The following is a 20,302-nucleotide window of genomic DNA, read 5'->3' on the forward strand; positions in this document are numbered from 1 at the left end:
TAATAAGTTTACTGGAGTGATTCACAGAAATCAGGAAACAACTTATCTTCCACTGTAATGGATGTCTCAAAGGGCACAGGCAAGTAGAAGAGACGCACATGACAAGGGATGTGGAAAGGGATGCAAAGCTTCCATGTTTCTCCTGAAGTACCACATTCCAGAAACCCCATCCTCCCTAATCCACTCCCTTTTGATTTCTTTTCATTAAAATTCAAAGTCTTTAGGCATGGTTTATTTGTTCACAGTCAGTTGGCAATCAGTTCAGTCTTAAGCAGGGCTCCCCTCCCCAGAGACTGTTGGGTTTGGCAGAACATTGCAACCCTCTACTCATGCCTTGGTTATTCCCCTGACTCGACCTCATTCTAAAGCTACCATGGGATGGCCTTCCATCAGGTAACTCAACTTATTAACAAGCAGGGGACTCCCTTAGAACTCTAGAGCCTTCAAAGTTTCCAGGACCAGAAGTAGATATAGAAAAAAATTATATATATATATATATATATATATATATATATATATATATCCCAAAATGTTTCATGTTCTCTTACTGTAATTGGAAAAAAGACCTAGTGTTTTTTTTTTATTTTGTTTTGTTTTCTTTTTTTTTTCTTTTTCCACTTAGGAGCCAGATGTGTGTGTTGCGCAGTTGCAACCACATAGTAAAGAATTAAACATTGCCGGGGGGCCATTGTGATTCTCCAACCAGACTACTATTGGGGGATATTGATCAGGTAAGGTTGATGTTAATATTCTAGTGTTCTGTCCTGTCCTACCATGCGAGGCATGTTATGTGTGTATGTATGTCACAAAATCATAGTAGATCGCCAATACTCTATTACATGCAGAGTTTTTGATAAGCTATCTTTAATAGGCCTCCTTTATTTAATGTCTTAACTGGGTAGATTAAAAGGTCATTGCATTCTTGTAGTAACATACTATGACATGTAAACAATTCAAAATGATTCAACACGTCTTATATCTTTCCATAAATTAGTAAGGTTTGATATCCCCAAACAATGTCTGAAGTTTTTAGTGTGCGGTTTCAACCCAGCAACACATACAACTGGCTCTTAAGTGGGAAAAGAAAAGAAAAACAATCACTAGACTTCTTTCCAATTACAATAAGAAAACATATTGGGTAATTTTGAAATTTCCCACCCTTCATTCTGGTCCCAAGTGAAAGCATATGCCAGAGTAATAATCTGAACTGATTTTGAACTTCGAGCTCGATTCAGGCCAATTTTCCTTATATCACTCGCCTTCCACTCATATTATCCTCCCGTGCCTGCCCATGTTAGATTAGTACTCAACTGATTTTTGAAGAATGAAAACATGAAGTGAGCCAAGTCTCGATTGTTGATGGCTCCACCAACTCCATAAACATCTTGTCCTTGTGCACTGAGTGAAGAGCAGGCACCACAGAGATGATGATCCGTTGTGTTTTGAAATGACTTATAACAGACCCCATTGAAATATAAAGAATGAGATGAGACTGGAATGGTGGGAATTTTTGTATGTACCTCTTCATGTGCTGAAAGGTGTCTGAGGCCTATCTCCCATGGCCTGAGGATGTAAGATAGTTTATCACTTTACTCCTTTAAGGATATTTCATTGGGTAAATATGACTTTTCAGTTTCATGATTCATGGGTGGTTACTATTACTATTATGAGAGATGCAACAGTGGTCATCACTCATATTCCCTTTATACTCATTATTCATGCCAACATCATTCTACTACAGTAAACAGTCATGTGACTTCTTTTATACCCATGTTTTTTTGGTTGATGATGTTGTCTAAATCTCTTAAGATAAGATAATAACCAAGTAAGGTTGTTGCCAATATCCTAACTTTTTGGCCTGTCATATGTGATAAAAAACCAGTTGTGATTTGTACTGGATTCTCAAATAAACTAAGTTCCAATTGCTCACATAATAGTCTGCTTGAGCATACACTTTCTCTTCGTGCTGGCCTCTCTATTTGTCTTCCTACTGATGATACCCTTTGTGGTCACCTGCAAAACAAACAAACAAAACCCCCACTTTTTCTCATATATGTTTCTGGGGAAACTCATCTTAAAGAAACCCATCTTTTGTTGCTACTGGCATTCAAAAAATCCAAGGGTGACTTTCTTTGCTCCTTGAATTTCTATCAGTGAGATAAACTGAGAAGATTATGGGGTTTAGAGGCCACAAATGAGTTCCCTAAAGAACTCTCAAATCTCTGTCTGCAGAATGTCACAAATCAAGATAGACATATTGATACTGGGGATAATTTCTATCTTTGGGGAAAGACTTTGATTTCCAGTTTATATATCTGATAGGACTGGGCACTTAAAAAAAAGTGTGGGGGGGAAACAAGTCTGCTTCCTGGAATTATTTTTGGGTCTTTTCCCTACAACTGAATTTTCTTGGCTAAAAATGAGAAGTTGGAAGTCTCAGTGTTAAAATTTAAGTCCACTTATGTTTATCAAAACTAGGGAGGGTAATTATTCTGAAACATAGGGAATTTGTTTTATGTTTCAGAGCCTTGTTTGAATAAAAATTATCAAAATACAAAATTAATAGATGAACACTCCCAGGATCTTAGAAATTTGCTGAAGTAGATACAAGGAATAGAACTTTATCTTTTTGGTTTTTCTGTAGTCTCAATGTAAAAAAACTTCTTCCTATTATCACATATTTGGAATCTTTTCTGATACAGTTCTGCTATCCCAAGTGGATTAAACCACACAAACAATGTGCTGTCTTTGTAGGACCTTTTCCAGATCTGTTGCAGTTTACAGAAGTGCTCTGCCAATGAAGTCCCCACTTTTGACAACAGATGGCTCTTTTAATAATTTCACTATAAAACAGCCTCTGCTAAGAGTTTATATATCATTGTACTCACTCAGTGACACGGGGGAAAAGTCTTCAAAATAGCCTGTCTGTCCCATAACATAATTGTTTGCTCTTGAATGATTGTCAAATAATTTATGTCTGTCAAGACCTGAAATAAGCCAAAGTAAAAATTTACAATTCCAGATGTGACCTTACTTAAATACATATACCACCCAGGGTCTCAGAGGCATAGAGAATAAGGCCATTTCTATTTCTAGCATGCCCCAAATTCACAGTTGTTTGGTCTTTTCTTGTTTGGGTTTCAGATTGCAGAATTCTGTCCTTGTGCACGCTTATGAATGTTTTGGAGCAATATTCTTCACCAGGTGTCTTTTTTCATTGGAATATTTGTGGTGTGTAGGGTTGTTTTTTTCCAAGTGCATTAGTAAACAGATTTCAATTTTTCCTTTTCTGCCAAGGACACTTGTCTGTACCTCATGGGCTCAAGCTGCTTGTTGGTTGAGCTGCAGGCTTTGCTCTCTGACTATTACACTGTTTTCCAGCAGCTCAACTACGAGCACTTTCAGTGAAAGTGGCTTGCACACTGCCTTCTCAGAAACCTGACTAACCTCAGGCTACTAGAATTGTGTGCTGCATTTCTGTCCTGTTGTTTGTAGAAATTCTCCTTGTTGTGTCTCTGGATAAGCTTGCATGGAGGCGATTTTCTTACTTAGACTTGCCATGTGGGGTTTTTGGGTTGTTTGTATTTATTTTTGTTTTCAAAATCTCCTAAAAAGACAAAAACTGAATGAAGGCTCAGTTCAGGGACAAATGATGACAGAGCAAGCTGCCTATTCTGTCCTTCAGTATGATTCTAACATTCTCTATGTCTCTCTGTGCTATATCAAGTTCCCACCATAAGGAAGGGGATGACCTAACTCTGATTTGATGTGAAGGCAATGACTTGATTCTTCCTTGGGGTGACTTTGCCCTTCAGGGGACATTTGATAGTGTCTGGGCACATTTTTGGTTGTCACAACTTAGGGCAAGGGTTACTGTTAACATCTACTAACTAGAGAACAGTGAAGTTGCCAAACTTTCCACAATCTTACTGTGCACAGATAATTTCCCTCATCAGAAGAATATTCTGCTCAGATAGATTAGTGATGTTGCCTTGAACTTACATTTTTTTAAAAATATAAACTGGAACAAGGCCCAAGTGCTTTCATAGCTTCAAACATACTCGAAGATTTCTCTAACTGCTCATGCAATCCCTGACTCTCACCTCCAACACACATGTGCTAGACTTTCAACACCATGAGAGGGTGGGAACAAGAATCTGTGACTACCACCTAATACCTGAGTTTTCCTCTTTGCACTTAGAAACACTTCCTCCCAACCCCAAAGAAACTACCACTTCCTCTATCCCGGATGGAGAAAATTAGTCCTAAATCAAGGATCTATGCAATAAACTATGTACCAACTATCATTTTTGTATTAAAAGATCATGAAAGTCTGTGTTTTTCTTTTTTAAAAAGGTTAAAATAAGTGGCAAATTTGTGGTTCCTCTCTCAAATGCTTAGTGTTTGTTATTGAGCTCATGATAACAGTTATAACCTCTGCTAGAGATGCAGATGTCTGTAACAATCCAAAAATGAGACTTCGGCTCTTATTTTTCCTGAGTCGTTCTTATCCTGATGATTATGATGGTAGAAAAACTTTACTACCATCATTTTGTGAAAGAAATGTAAAAAAATTAAAAATCATTAAATATGTACTTTAATAACAAAACACACTGCACAAATTTACATTTAATTTTGTTCACAGACTACCACAAAAAGTATTTAATCTCATGATATTTCTTCTTGTCTAATGTCACCTAATGTCCATCTGCCCCCAGTGACTATTGTTCGAAACTGCTCCAGGCTCTCTGACATTATGTCAGGGTTGGGATCTGGATGAGATGCCCATCTCTCGCCTGCAGCTCTCACTCCTCTCAATTACCCCAATTAAAGGTTCCGTTCAAGAGCAGAGAGCCTCCTGCTTGTAAGACTGATTCCTTCATTTTCACAGTTAAAGAGTGAAAAAAAATTACTGCTCAACTTCGGGCCTTATCATAAAAGTAGCTGCCAGATGATCCTGGCTGTTGAAGCTGTGCTTTCCCTCTGAAGTCCAAAGACCTCCTGATCGCCATTATCTTCTAAGCAGTTACTCATTCCATCATGATAAAGGCACTTTCAATTTTCCACCTTCTTACACACACACACACACACACACACACACACACACACACACAATGGGAAGTAAACCAAACCAACAAAAGGGAAGAAGGGCTAATGAAACTCTCACTGCTTACGGTGGAAGGACTCCCCTCCGAGTACTCCTATCTTATCATAGAGCCAACTCAATTACCAATCTTTTCTTTTAAAGGAGAACTTCAATTTTCAATTTTCATACTTCACAGGAGTTTTAATTTTTTAAAATATACTTCTTCTATGCACCTTAAGCACACACACACACACACACACACACACACACACACACTTAAGTATATTTCTCAACTTCGATCATTGCCCAGAGATTTAAAATATCGTGCAGAACACTCAACCCAGATGATTACAGCTCCACTTTTCTAAAATTAAAAACATCATAAAAATCATTTCTCTCATCACACAATTGTTTCTCTCACAGTGGCTTCTAGCCCTCTTCCTCCAATTCTTGTGTATGGTTTGAGATAGTCTGTGGCACACAAGCAAATTTCAAAGGCTAGTCTGATGTCCTCTGAAGAAACAAAATGAAGTGGAAAAAAATAAATGTAATGCCTTCATGTAATTTCTTTATACCTAGCACAGAATTCTCTTCCCCTTACATGGGCAAGAAGCCTTCAGAAGTAGAAGACATTTAGATAGGACTAATAAAAAAGTTCCTTGCTGGGTAATATTAGATGGTAATGAAGTCATTTCTACGTTAATATGCTCTATTCTTTTTAAGTTGTTGTCTTTACCCACAGTGGTTTCATAGTTCTTCCACTTAAAGTATTAGTGATTGTTTATTTCTCGTTTTATTATCCAGAAAAGGAGGGTGGACATATCTTAAAGCCAAGGTGTAGACTAAGTTTCTGAATGGCCTGTGTTCAACAGATAGCCTGGAAACTATGTTAAGTGCCGGGGTCTGTGGGAAGAAAAGATATTTTTGTTTTATTTGTTTGGTTTCGTTTTCTGAAATTCCAATGGCTTCACTTTCCAAAGCCAGAAGGAAACTGGAAGCTAGACTATAAAGTTTCAAAAATAAACTGTAAAATTGAAGTATTTACAGGATGATAATATTACCTATTCTCTTGCCCAAACAAAACTCAATTAAAAGCAGGATATGGGGAATTAAAGGAGATATACAAAAGATTTGTAGTCCAGAGTCAGCACCCACAAGAGAAAAGAGGAAGGGTAAATATAGCTTTTCTAGTTTATCTTGATCATGCAGGAAACAGATGCCCAAATGCAATTGGATGTGAAAGAGATTTATTAGGGGAAAATTTTAGTGAGGTATAGAGAAGATGCCAAGAGGGTCAGACTATGATGAATACTGAGAAAGAAGGTCAGAAGAGATGGAGAGGGAGCAGGAAGTGGGAAGGGAGGAGAGGACCTATGTGAGAGGAAGAGGTCTTCACAAAGTCACACATGGCAGTGTGATGGAACGTTCAGAGAGTTGATTAGGAAGGAGAGGAGTCGGAGGCAGTATGAATACAACACTAAATGATCCTGTGACCACAGGCACCGGCAAAGGTCAACTAATTACCAAAGTGAGGACAGTGTTGAAAGACCAGGTAGGACAAGACACATTTCAGAAGGTATCGGAGTGCATAATACAACGTGCAGCATTGAGAATGAATCAGACCAGAGAAAAGGCCAATGTGGATAGTAGGCACTGAAGCGCTTGTCCCAGTAAGTGCTCAGTGAGTGAGTGTGGAGGGTAGGGAAGGTACACAGATGGTTTCATTTGGTGCGCATGTGTATTCTTGATGGTTTTTCCTAATCTTGAACCAAAATGAGTGTTAACCAGTTATTAGAGAAGAATTTAAATGCATAAGTCACATTTTTGAAAACTCTTGCATTACTATACCAATCATGCTTTGTATATATCTAAGTCCCCAGAATGTTAAGTTCAGAAGGTTCATCTGGTCTCTTTAGAAAACCATCAAGGACTGACTTGAAACATTTATTTGCTTTTTTCATACTATATGAAATTACTTAAGAATTATTTTGATGGTATTATATCTAAATTATTCATAAGTTGTTAATATAAATTTGATTTGAAGAAAAAAAACAATTTCAATAGAAGAATCAATGGTTCGCAAAAGTTAAGTGTTAATCCTATTGCCAAAATGCTCTGTTTCAGAAAACAGAGAATGATTTTTGACATTTCAGGCATTGCCAAAACAATGGGAAATAATAGGAGATGGAGAGGCCACAGCTGGAAGAATGAAAGTCTCAAGGATGCTGGTATTTTATAGAATCTAGAAAACTATGATAGGAGTTAGTGAAGAAAGTGGTTTTCCACGTGCATTATGTGTGCTTTTCTTATCTACAATATTTTCTCTTTTATAAGATGTAAAACCACATTTCACAATAAATACATGAGTAAAATTATTCTACTTCTGTCTTTATTTACCTATAATGTTTGAAAGGAACAGATTAGAAGTAGGTAAACTGTAACTACAAGTCCACTGCCTTCCTACAAAATACAGCTGCCCTCTTAGGATGTGTCCTTTTTTATTTTCGGGCGGGTCTACAAGTCTTCCTGGAACAAACTAAGGAATACCAGAGATCCACATCGTTTCTTTGCTATCTGGAGATTTCCCATGTGAAAGATTTCATTGTTGCTAAGTCAAAACAGATTTACACCGGTGTCTGAATCCATCCCAGTGGATCTTTGAGGTGACAATGAGATCACAGGCATCATTCACAGATGCTGGAGGGCAGTTAAGGACCAGAAACATGACTAAATCATTAAACTTTATACAACCCGCCATTGGATCCATCACTCAGCTACTGTTCTTCTTACGTGGTAGGCTTCAAACCTGCCTGCTGATAATAAACTCAAAACCACAGTAGCTGCAAAGAAGGCAGTGAAGACAGGACAGTGGAAAAATGCTTCCAAGGTATAAAGAGGCACTTTTTATGAATTCTGAACACCAGGCTCATTATGTGTGTTCTTTTGCATCTTGATGAAAACTATAGATAAATTTTGTTCTGTTCATTCTAATTGTGTCAGCCCTGGGCTTAACCAGAGGGAGGGTGACTATTCATTATCATCACACAGCAGATCAGGTTTTAAGTCTACAAGGCAGCATTGCCTTCTTTCCAAGTGTGCTCTTGGGAAAAAAAATACTCAAACAACAACAACAACAACAACAAAAACAAATGAACTTATTCCCTTACATAAAAGCATTTACAAAATTTGCAAATAAAAATATCTCAAAGACTAGCTTCAGTACTTAAATGTTGTAACTTCAGAAATTCTAAGACTAAAATAAAAGATACTAATGTGTTTTGTACTTTCCCTCTGAGACTGTTTTTTGTTGGGAGCAGTGAGACCCCCAGATCCTGAATTTCTTATAATCCCCTGATCTGAGTGCCTACAGCTGCTCTGAGCAGGAGACCTTCAGGAGTTCCTGATGGCAGGAGAGTGGTTTCTGGTGGGTTTGGCTGGGGCTTGGCTATCTCTATATAATCTGCCCCTGAACACAATAAAGGGGGCATTCTTGGAGAATTCAAGGATGACCCATGTAGCTGTCTCTCTGTCTGTGTGTGTCTGTGTATTTTAACCTCCAGCCCCCTTGCCCGAAACTTGCGAACTGGGTGCCAGCGCACAGTGCACAGACATGGGGGTGCCATGTGCGGCAATTGGAGGTCTCCACCAAGATATTGGCAATTGGAGGTCTCCTTCGAGATATTGGAACCGGCAGTTTTTGGTGCATCTTTGCTCAAAAGCCTGTTTTAAAAGAGTTGATTTTAATTAAGGCATATTTTAAAAGGCAGTTTTTATTTTAGCTGATTGGATACAATTTAAGACTGGTTCAGAAATAACTTTTCTCACCAAAGACTTTATAAGCCCAAATATTTATAGTTTTATTGTCATGAAGAGTAGAACCCTTCAGGGAGATACATCGGAGTCTCAACAGATGAGTGACCCAAGAGATGCAACATAAGCTGCCCTGGAAAATATCTCAGTGGGTCCAGGATGATACTGAATAAGAAGATAGAAAAAGGGGGGCTCTGTAACTTGTTTCTTTTTATAAGAAAAAAATCCCTCTTTTAGTGCCCTATTTCTTCTTCTTCTTCTTCTTCTTCTTCTTCTTCTTCTTCCTCTTCTTCCTCCTCCTCTTCCTCTTTTCTTTTTCAATAAGCTAATTATAATTTATTCTTACACCTAACAAGATTTTTAATGTTCTAACTTCAATTCCTAGATTTCTTCTTTCTTTTATTTATTAATTTATTTATTAAAAATTTCCACCTCCTCCCATCCTCCCATTTTCCTCCCCCTCTGGGGTTGTGAATTGTAGGCTGATTTCTTTGCTTTATGTCTAAAAGCCACTTATGAGTGAGTACATGTGATATTTGTCTTCCTGGGTCTGGGCAACCTCATTCAATATGATGTTTTCTAGAGCAATCCATTTGCCCGCAAATTTCAAGATTTTTTTTCTGCTTTGTTGTACTCCATTGTGTAAATGTACCACATTTTCCTTATCCATTCTTTGGTCAAAAAATATTTAGATTATTTCCAGTTTCTGGTTATGACAAACAATGCTGCTATGAACATAGTTGAGCACATGTCCTTGTGGTACGATTGAGCATCATTTGGGTATATACCCAAAAGTGGTATTGCTGGATCTTGAGGTAAGTTGTTTCCTAATTTTCTGAGGAATTGCCACACTGATATCCAAAGGGGCTGTACCAGCTTGCACTCCTACCAGCAATGCAGGAGTGTTCCCTTTACCCCACATCCTCTCCAGCCTAGTTGTCATCAGTGTTTTTGATCTAGGCCATCCTTACAGGTGTAAGATGGAATTTCAGAGTTGTTTAATTAATGAGCTCTTAATTGTTTGATTACACTCCAAATTTCATATTCCCCTACTCATTCTTCCATCTTTCCCACAAACTGAAACTGTCACATGTTGATCTTTTTACTTAAAAACAGTTTAAAATAAATTATCACAAAACAATTATCTATAAGTTAAAAGAAATTCAATTCGATCCTTACTTCACGCCAAACACAAAATCAATCACAAATTGGCTAGAGCTCTATTTTATTTTATTTTTGTGGTGCAAGGGGTAGTACCTAGGATCTTGCACATGTTAAGCAAATACTCTGACACTTAGTCCCTAAAGGCCCAAGTTCATGAGGCAAAACTATGGACTGAGCTCCCAAGGTCCCAATGAGGAGCGGAAGGAGGGAGAAGATGAGCAAGGAAGTCGGGACCACGAGGGGTGCACCCACCCACTGAGACAGTGGGGCTGATCTATTGGGAGCTCACCAAGGCCAGCTGGACTGTGACTGAAAAAGCATGGGATAAAACCGGACTCTCTGAACATGGCGAACAATGAGGGATGATGAGAAGCCAAGGACAATGGCACTGGGTTTTGATCCTATTTCATGTTCTGGCTTTGTGGGAGCCTAGCCAGTTTGGATGTTCACCTTCCTAGACATGGACGGAGGGGGGAGGACCTTGGACTTTCCACAGGGCAGGGAACACTGACTGCTCTTTGGACTGGAGAGGGAGGGGGAGAGGAGTGGGGGAGGGGGAGAAGGGTGGGAGGAGGGGGAGGGAAATGAGAGGCTGGGAGGAGGGGGAAACTTTTTTTTCCTTTTCTCAATAAAAAAAAAAAGAAATAGTGTAAAAATTTATCTTTATGTCTCCCTGGTATAGACAGATTTCATAAACAGAGTAAAATTTGCCAACCATGAAGAAACAGTGATAAAATTTAGCTGTATTAAAATTAAGACTTTGCTCATAAAATAACATTGAGAAGTATAAATATAAATCATGTAAAAGAAGGTAAATATTTCTAGCAATTTAACCAATAACAAATTGTAATATTTAATACAGTCTAAAGAAAAAATAAATCTATCCTAAAAGGACAGTAAGACCAATGCTTTTATATTAGTAGAAGTATGCCAGAGATATTTCATGAAATAAAATATATGAAGAACCAAAACTATATTTTAAACAGTCTAATATCAACTACATACTCTAGAAAGTGAAAACAAAACAAAACTGTGAATATAGCTAAAATCTGAAAGTCAACTATATCAAGGACTATCAAACACATAAAGCATTAGAAACTCCATTATTGTAGTGGTAGGTTGGAAACACCATGAACTTGCTGAATGAATGCCTAAATTTTTCTCTGTTACTTAAGCAATCCCACACCTATATTTGTAGTCACAGTAAGAGAAACTCTTAAAAACCATGAGGTTGGTATAATATCTACATACCTGCTTTAAAATTGCATAAAGCTAAAAATAGTAGATTGGACATAGTGTATTATAGTCATGCAGTGGCACACTGTGCAGCATTGCAAACAGATGAACTACAGAGATTCATATTAAATTGAGTGTCTCAAATATATTCAAGGACAGGTAAGAATGAATATTTATATGAATAGTAATATTTCCAGATTAATTTTTATAAAATGCAAAAACAGTCAAAACTCACTATTTAAGGATACATTAAGAAGTAAGAGCATTCTGGTATTAAATTTAATGGCAGCTGTTACAGGGAGAAAAAGCAAATTGTTAATGGGGAAGAAAGGAAACACTGGGGATTTATTGAACACCATAAAAGTTCTATGTCTTGGCATAAGAGCTCACTTCAGATATATATTTAAAGTGGTATATATATATAGGTTATACATGCTTACATGTTTTATAGTATGTGTCATTAAAATAATAACTTAAAATGTGAATTAATAGAAAATATATATGCTAATTCTTTTCAGTTAATTGTAGCTGTAACTCTTATAATTAAAAAATATTTAATTGGGCTGGCTTATAATTTCAGAGGTTTAGTCCATTATAATCATGGCACAACATGATAACATGAAGTCAGACATGGTATTCAAGGAGTTGAGATTCTTACATCTTGAACTGCTGGAAACAGGAAGTAGACTGAGACAATGGACATGATTTGATATAGAAAACCTCAAAGCCCACTCGCACAGTGACAGACTTTCTCCAATAAGTCCATACCTACTCCAACAAAACCACAGCTCCTAATAATGCTACTCCCTTTGAGTTTATGGGGGCCAATTACATTCACACTACCACAAAGACAATGGCTGAAAGGTTAGCTGTTGTTTGTACAATGAGAGCGAAGACTACATTGAATAGTGTAACTACAAGCTAAACAGAACATACATGCAACAGTGATATGGGACCTTTCTGTATGCTGTAAATATGTTTAATTACTATTGGTTAATAGAGAAGCTACTTTGGTCTATGGCAGGGCAGAATATAGGTAGGTGGGAAAATTTACTGACTGCAAGGGAAAAAAAAGGCAGAGTCAGGTAGATGCCAAGTATCTGCAGAAGGAGAAAGATGCCAGAACCTTAATGGTAAGCCACAGCCTAGTGGTAATGCAAAGATTAATAAAAATGGGTTAATTTAAGATATATGAGCTAGCTAGGAATACTCCTGAGCCATTGGGCAAACAGTTTATAATTAATGTAAGCCTCTGTGTGTTTCTTTGGGACTGAATGGCTGCAGGACTAGGTGAGTCAGAAACTTCCATCTGCACAACAACATTTCAAGAGTGTGTATGGAATGTTGGCCTAGTACTTCTTGTCTCTAGGAGTATCCTAAACAAGCAAATAATCATTAAAATTATGCTATCTGAAATTTTGCCATGCACATGGACAGCCTAATTCTACATGAATCACAGATAAAAGTATAATATTAAATTTTTCAGTTCATACTTTGCTTTGATTTTTCTTACTTGGCACTATTTACCTGTTTTAATATAATTGCCCTTCTTCTTCAGGCATATGCATTCACATATATACACAGAAAAATGGAACTATATAAGGTTATAGATTAATTTTCTTTGAACGTTTAACAAATTCAGAGATGAAAATATCCAGAAAGTCTGTATTTTAAACTAAGTTATATATGAGAGTCATCTGGAAAGTTTTAAAAAGTAGATTAATGTCTGAGTCATATCTAAAGCAATTCTAACATAGGGCAAAACAGAGACATAGTGTTTTTATAGCTTCTAGGAATATAAGAAAGTGATCTGGAAATTATGGGATATACCAAATAAGTACAAGAGCCAAGTTGGAGCAGCTTTCAGTAAGCAAATCTGGAATGAATGGATGAAGATATTAATGATGATTTAGGGAATAAAATACATGTGTCCATATTAATATAAGCAAATACTTTTAAAAAAATTGAGCACCTAGGGACAATTCTATAAAATAAAATCCCAAATAGTAAACATATAAAGATAATAGTAAGGAGGTCTACTATGTGATAATAATGATGGTCAACAAGAATCACAAATGGATATGAAAACAGTGGGGAAGTATAATAAGAATGAGTACATCTCTCCATGTCTCTTAGTATCTCACCAATATACAAGGAAAAACAATGACATCTTCTGGGAGAAGACATTAAGTGATCAAAGTTTGCCTTGTCACATAGTGTTGTATCAACATCATGTACCTCTTGATATGATGCATTGGTCAGGACAAGCTATCCTTTCACGAAATCTTATTTTAAAATGTATCCTCTATTTGAACTGTAAAGAAACTACTAAACCACTCCAAATTAAGGAGCATTCTATAAAACAATTGGTCAGTATAGTTCAAATGTGCCAAAGATCTAAAACATAAAGACAAAGGGACTCCTCTCTGTTAAAAAGACTGAGGAAAATAAAAATTAAATAAAAAATTGTGACCTGGATTGAATACTGAATCACACAGAGAACTGTAGCAGGTAAGTGGACAAAGTATGAATAAGGCTTATTGATTAGTTTAAAATATCATATTGTCAGCCGGGTGGTGGTGGCGCACGCCTTTAATCCCAGCACTCGGGAGGCAGAGACCGGCAGATCTCTGTGAGTTCGAGGCCAGCCTGGTCTACAAGAGCTAGTTCCAGGACAGGAACCAAAAAGCTACGGAGAAACCCTGTCTTGAAAAAAAAAAAAATATATATATATATATATATATATATATATATATATATATATATATATATAATATTGTCTTAGTCAATGTTCTATTGCTGGGAAGAGGCACCATGGCCAAATCAACTCTTATAAGAAAAAGCATTTAAATGGGACTTTCAGAGGTTTAGTTCATTGTCATCATGGTGAGCATGTTTGCATGCAGGTAGATACTGTGTTGGAGAGGTAGCTGAGAATTCTACATCCAGATCTGCAGGCATCAGGAAAAAAGAGAGATTGGGCCTGTCATGGACTTTTGAAACCTCAAAACCCACTCCCAGTAACACACTTCCTCCAACAAAGCTGCACCTCCTTGATCTTCTCAAGTAGTGTTACTCCCTGAAAAGACTTCGCTCCTCCATCTTCACTGCCTCTCCATCACCTCTTCCTTCATCTTATTCATCTTAGTGGCATTGGAAGCTGTGGTATGCCACACTGTTACCCTTTTGTCCAAACAGCCTTACCTGAAAATGTTCTGACTTCTGGTATACCACCATCATCAAAACACCCCTCAGATACCCTGCTGTTGCCCTAGCCATGGAGATCTTGTGGCTATGTTTTTATAAGACCAGTCCTCACATGCTCCAGCAGACTGCAGGTGGGGTAGACGTTGGCGTGGGCCAACTCAAAGCACAGGATGTGGGTCTGGATGGTAGTTGTGTTGGTCAGTCTGGGCCTCCACTGCGACTCCTCTGCAGCCAAAAGGCAAGGAGCAGAGCCAGCTCTTCTGTGCCAACACCGTTTGGGTCAGCTCTCCCATGCTGTGGTGAGGGATGGGGCCAGCTCTCCCATGGCTGGAGCCATCAGGACCAGGTCTCCCACTGCAACAGCCAGCAAGGGGCAGGACTAGATCTCTCAGGGCCAGTCAAGGGTATGCCTGGCTCAGTCGGCCTTCAGATTTCAACATACATGGTTCACATTGTCCCCCATGGTAACCAGGCCACAGACAGTAAGACAGACCTCGGCTGCAGCAGGACCTTGGACCCAGACATGGCCCTTGGCAGCAGCTTGGGCCAAGATGTCATCATGCTCTCTGGTAGCAGCACAGGTCACTCAGATCAGTATGGCTCCAGTTGGCAGCATGACCCTCAGACACCAACATGGCATGAGGGACATTCTTATTCAAACCACCACATATATCAATAGCAATTCCTTGTTTGGGTACTGGCAGTATAATTAGATAAGAATTTTTGACATTTTGGGAAAATCTATACCTTTTAAGGCAAGATCTAAAAAGAGTAATTGATAAACTACATTTTGTTTTAAAGCTGGAAATGTATGCTCCCTGATTTTCCACCAGGAGCATGTTTGTGGTTAATGCTTTAAAGTTCTGATGCAGGCCTTTTGTCTCAATTCATCAGTTACTTTTTCTTTTTACTGAGTATGACTTTTTCCTTATACAAATGTCTTACTTTGATTTACTTATTCTTGTTTATTCTTATTTTTGTTTTCTGTGCTTTATGTGAGATCCTTGCTAATGCCAATGTTAAGAAACCTTCCTTTGGTTTGCTTTGAAGGATTGTACAGTTTCCAGTCTTATATTTAGGGTTAATACACTTTGAAGTGACTTTTCTACCTAGTATAAGTCCCTAGTTTCTTGATTTTATTGGGACTCCCAATTTTCTTAGCACCATTCATTGAAGAAATTATCATTTTTCTCTTTTCATATTTTAGGAAATTAGCAGAAAAATTAAAAATCAATTGGTCATATTTATTGGTGGTATTTCCTGGGTCCCTGCTATGCTATGCTGTTATGTGCCTCTTTGCCTTTATTTCTATGCTACTAAAATACAGTTTTCATTACTATTGCTTCATAACATGAATTTACATGAAGAAGTGTGATTTTTTAGGTTTTAACGTCATCATACTATGATCATCCTATGATCATTCTACATCAGCAACCATTATCTAGGATGGCTTTGAGATAAATCTGAGACAGCAGATTATGAAAACCTATCAGTATATTAGTATGTGTCTGGAGAGTATGGGCTCCTGAAACTCATAGTTTTATTATCAAATCTGAAAAAAAATAGCAACAACAAACAAGGTACAGTTGCTGAGCAGGAAAGCTTTGAAGGCTAGACACATGCAGAGAGTTACAACACAGGAGTGATGTGGTAATGTAGTGAGCAGGGTACAAATCAGACACGAGAATTCTGGGAAAGGAAGAACATTTCCAGACACGAAGAACAGCTCACCCAGGGGAAAGGATTAGCATTCGGAAGATTTTACAACTATTTAGTTTTGGTTTTTCTCAGAAAAGTGATTCTGAAATAGTACACAGGAGGACATTCCTCTTGTACTTAAGGCTTTTGTGTTCTGTCCTTTTCCCTGGTAAAAGAAAGGATTGGACTTTGATAGAAGCAAAGAAGCTTTGCTTACACATCTTAGATAAATTCTAACCACTCATTGCATCTTGGTTCTGTTTTGTTCCCAATATAAATATATTTTACTTTCCCTAGAATCTAGACTCATCTCCGGGCACTCATGGAGTACCTTTGAATTGCTTGCTTGGGGTAAAGGCTTCTAGAATTAAGTGATGCCAAGGTCCCTAATGCCTTCCAGCCTCTCTTTATCTCTGAGCAGCTTATTTAAATACACAATTAAAAATTTATCAACTTGAAAATATCAGAATGCATGAGAAAAACACAAATGAATAACCTATTCCAGCAGGGTAATGATGATTATATAGAATGTAGAATAAGGAAATGAAAAACAAGAGTTCACACTCGGCTAAACAAATTAATAAGCATACTAACATAAAACATCCTCAACATGATACGTCACATTTCTATGATAACTCTACCCAAGTGCATCAGCTTACAGAAGAACCTTTGACAACAGTACCCATCAGTATCAGAACAGTCAAAGAATGGCATCGTGTGAGAATTCTGATTGTATCCTAGAAAAGACTAAATTGAAGAATTGGAAAAGCAGGGAAGTGACCTATAACCTAGTTATATTATTATGTCAGTACTCTTTTACCTTTATCCAATAGAAGAAAACACAATGAAAAGTACAATACTTTCTGTAGTATTTTTCAATTTTTCTGTAACTCTAAAATTAATTTGAAATAAAAGGTTAAACAGGTTTTTTACATTTATCTGCTTTTATTTTGTATGTATGATCATTTGCCTGAATTTATTTCTGTGCAATGCATGCGTGCAGTGTCCAAGGAAGCCAGAAGAAGGCTTCAGATCCTGAGACTGGAGTTACATATTGTTCTGAGCCACCATGCCAGTGTTGTGAACTCTGGAAGATCAGTCCATGCTATTAACCGTTGAGCCAGCTCTTCAACCCCAAATATTATTTCTGAAAATGTCCCATTAAGCCTTCAGTATACCTTGGCATGTGTAAATCTTATAGACACCTTTATTTTAAACAGATAAAAATCGGTCGTATTCAGACACAGCTGGCATGATAAGCAGTGGAAGTATTCTTTTTAAGTATTTTTTTATTTATTTTACATGCTGACCACAGTTTCTTTTCCCTCCTCTCTTCCCATTCCTCCCCACAACTCCTATCTGTCCCTATCCCCATCCATTCCTCCTCTGTCTCCATTCAGAAAGGTGTCCACCCTTTCTGAGACCTCCCATGGGTCTGAACAAAGCAAGGCACATCAAATTGAGGTAGGACCAAGCTCCTCCCCTTGCATAAAGGCTGAGCAAGGTAATCCAGCATGAGAAACAAGTTCCCCAAAACCTGGAGACAAAAATTGGGGTTCAACCCAAAAAACAGAAAAGCAAAGCAGCCAAACCACTGGAGAAGTATTACCTCTACCAAGGATGGGCGACCACAGACTATGTATACACACATGTGTAGGCATGTATAGTTTAGTTAATTCTCATAGCATCCACAGGCAAGCACAGCTTGTCCTCAGCAGCAGTGTAGTTAGATAAGTTCACATTTGCTATTGTAATCCTCACTTCCATGGTTTCCTCCTTACATAGCGTTCTCCATCAATCATTCCTTTTTTCACAAGCAGCTCACCCCCACCAAAGCAGAAAGAAATCCAATAGCCTTAATTATACTGACAATATAACAAATACCTGTCACACTTAAAATGGTAATCACTTTCCATTCATGAATGAATGGCCTGGAGAATTTCACATAATGCTGTGTTCCACCAACCCCACTGAGCAGGAAATGTTCTTGGCCAGCCAAGGGCTTCAGTGGGAAGATGGCGAGTTCGAACATACAGCTTTCAAACAGCACCCCAACTTGGCAGACTATTGAAAATGTCTATCTTCAGAGCCCAGTTCCCCACACCCCTGAGCCTCTCAGAGACATAGTAGAGCAGGGAGACAATTGGGCCTGCTTCTTTCAGCGGTCAGATACAGATGTGGAAACATTCAAAGAGAGGACTTTATAAGACATTGATACTCGACTGTTTCCAATCTTAGCCAGCTCTCTTTATTCTTATGGCTGTGAAAACAATGTTCAGTGATCACTCATCTTGTTAATTAAGAGAAAGATAGTTTTACAGCAACAACTGGAAAGCCGTGCACATACCAAATTTTTCAGAACTCATTTCTATCAAGAAGTTCTCATGGATCTTCCCCTCCCCATAGACAAAATACTGTAAAATGACAACACTGTTTATTTACATTTCACGTTTCACCATTAATGTCCTGTTCCTTTCACTCGATAAGCTCTTTACATATAGTTATCATAAGCCTTTGGGTTCCATCTTCCTCTGTACCCTAGTAAAATACTCATGGATGAAATGGGTCTATTAGGGTCACTTCAAGAAAGTGATATACTACAGATAAACAGGGACCTCGAATACCGCACAGCCCTGCTTGTCCCCAACCTCCACCCACTCTCCTGGAAGAACAGAGCAGACATCAAGAGCATCTAGGAACTTTGATATCTATGCACAAGATACATTTATTATTTTACATTTTATCTTTAAATGTTTTAGATGCCCAATATTTGCCTCAAATTATGCACGATTATTTTAATTCAGGGAGTTCTCCAAAACTTGTGCCCACACTAACATACCGCAAGAGTCCTCATGTTGGCTCTGGGTGTAAAGTGTCATTTGTCACTATTCTCCTGCAAGGTTCAGTCTGAGAGACAGGCACTGTCTCTAGCCACCGCCTACCACTGTTCCTTTGAGTAAATACTTTCCAAATGACAAGCAACTGACTTAATAAACAAACTTTTGGCCCCTAATCCATCTATAAATTGGGGACTCTTTATGCTAATACAAATGCTTTCAGTCCTTGCCGGAGGATTCTTTTTAAAGAAAAATTTTCTTTCACTTTCTATGGAAACAACCATGTCTTCAAGCTATATGGCTGATTTTTCCTCTAGATTTCTAGCTGGCTTCCAGCAAATTTCACAGTATGCATATATAGCTGGGAACACAGCCTACCAGCAACAACAATGGATGAATGAGAAGGAAAGATTGAACGGAACTCATTTTTACGTAAGAGCCTTTGATTTGGGGCTTTGTTCCTTGGCTTTAGAATTCAGTTTCCCTGCTCAATTTTCTGCTGTTCAAATGAGGCAGTCATTTGTGGGCTTGTATATGACTTGGTTGGCTCTTGTGCTGAGAGCGACAATGTTGGCAAAAGGCTTGGAGGAAGCCACTCCTTCATCTTGTTCTCTGTCAAGGTTCTTTGTACCTCAAGGCCATCAAAAGCACTTGCAGGTGAAAAGCAGAATGTGCCCAGTGGATGCTGCGAAGGAGATACACTGGGTGGGGTTTTTTTGTTTGTTTGTTTGTGGGGGACAGTTTTAGCTGAAGGGAGGAAGATCAGTGGCATTGTATAAACAAATCCTAGAGGTCACTGGTGTCAAACTTCGGGAAGCCTAGCTTCATTTTAGACTGAGGCCCGAGGCTTTATTGATTCTGTCTGTGGCAAGCCTTTCCCAGAAGCCAAAATCCTTTTCTTTTTTTTTTAAATCTCAGTAGATTATTTCTATCCTTGCTGCTATCCTCCATTCGGATGTCAGGCATAGAGCAGAGAAACATCTTTGTAATAGCAAATGATGACAATAGAGGATGGGGAGCAGCACAGGAGGGGAAAAACCCATGGTCAGCCCCTCAGAGAGGAGTTGTAGGGAGATATGTGCAGATAAGTCTCTGAAGTTGACTTTCTTGTCTTGTCTCTTTCTCTCTACTTATGACTGGGATAATTAGAGGCCTTAAGAAGTCTGAAGGCTGGCCTGGAGAGATGGCTTAGTGGTTAAGAGCACTGGCTGCTTGTCCAGAGGTTCTGAGTTCAATTCCAAGCAAACACATGATGGTTCATAAT

This window comes from Microtus oregoni, unplaced genomic scaffold (assembly GCF_018167655.1).
Source record: "Microtus oregoni isolate MIOR12 unplaced genomic scaffold, Mior012 000036F_ref0000092, whole genome shotgun sequence".
NCBI lineage: Eukaryota > Metazoa > Chordata > Mammalia > Rodentia > Cricetidae > Microtus > Microtus oregoni.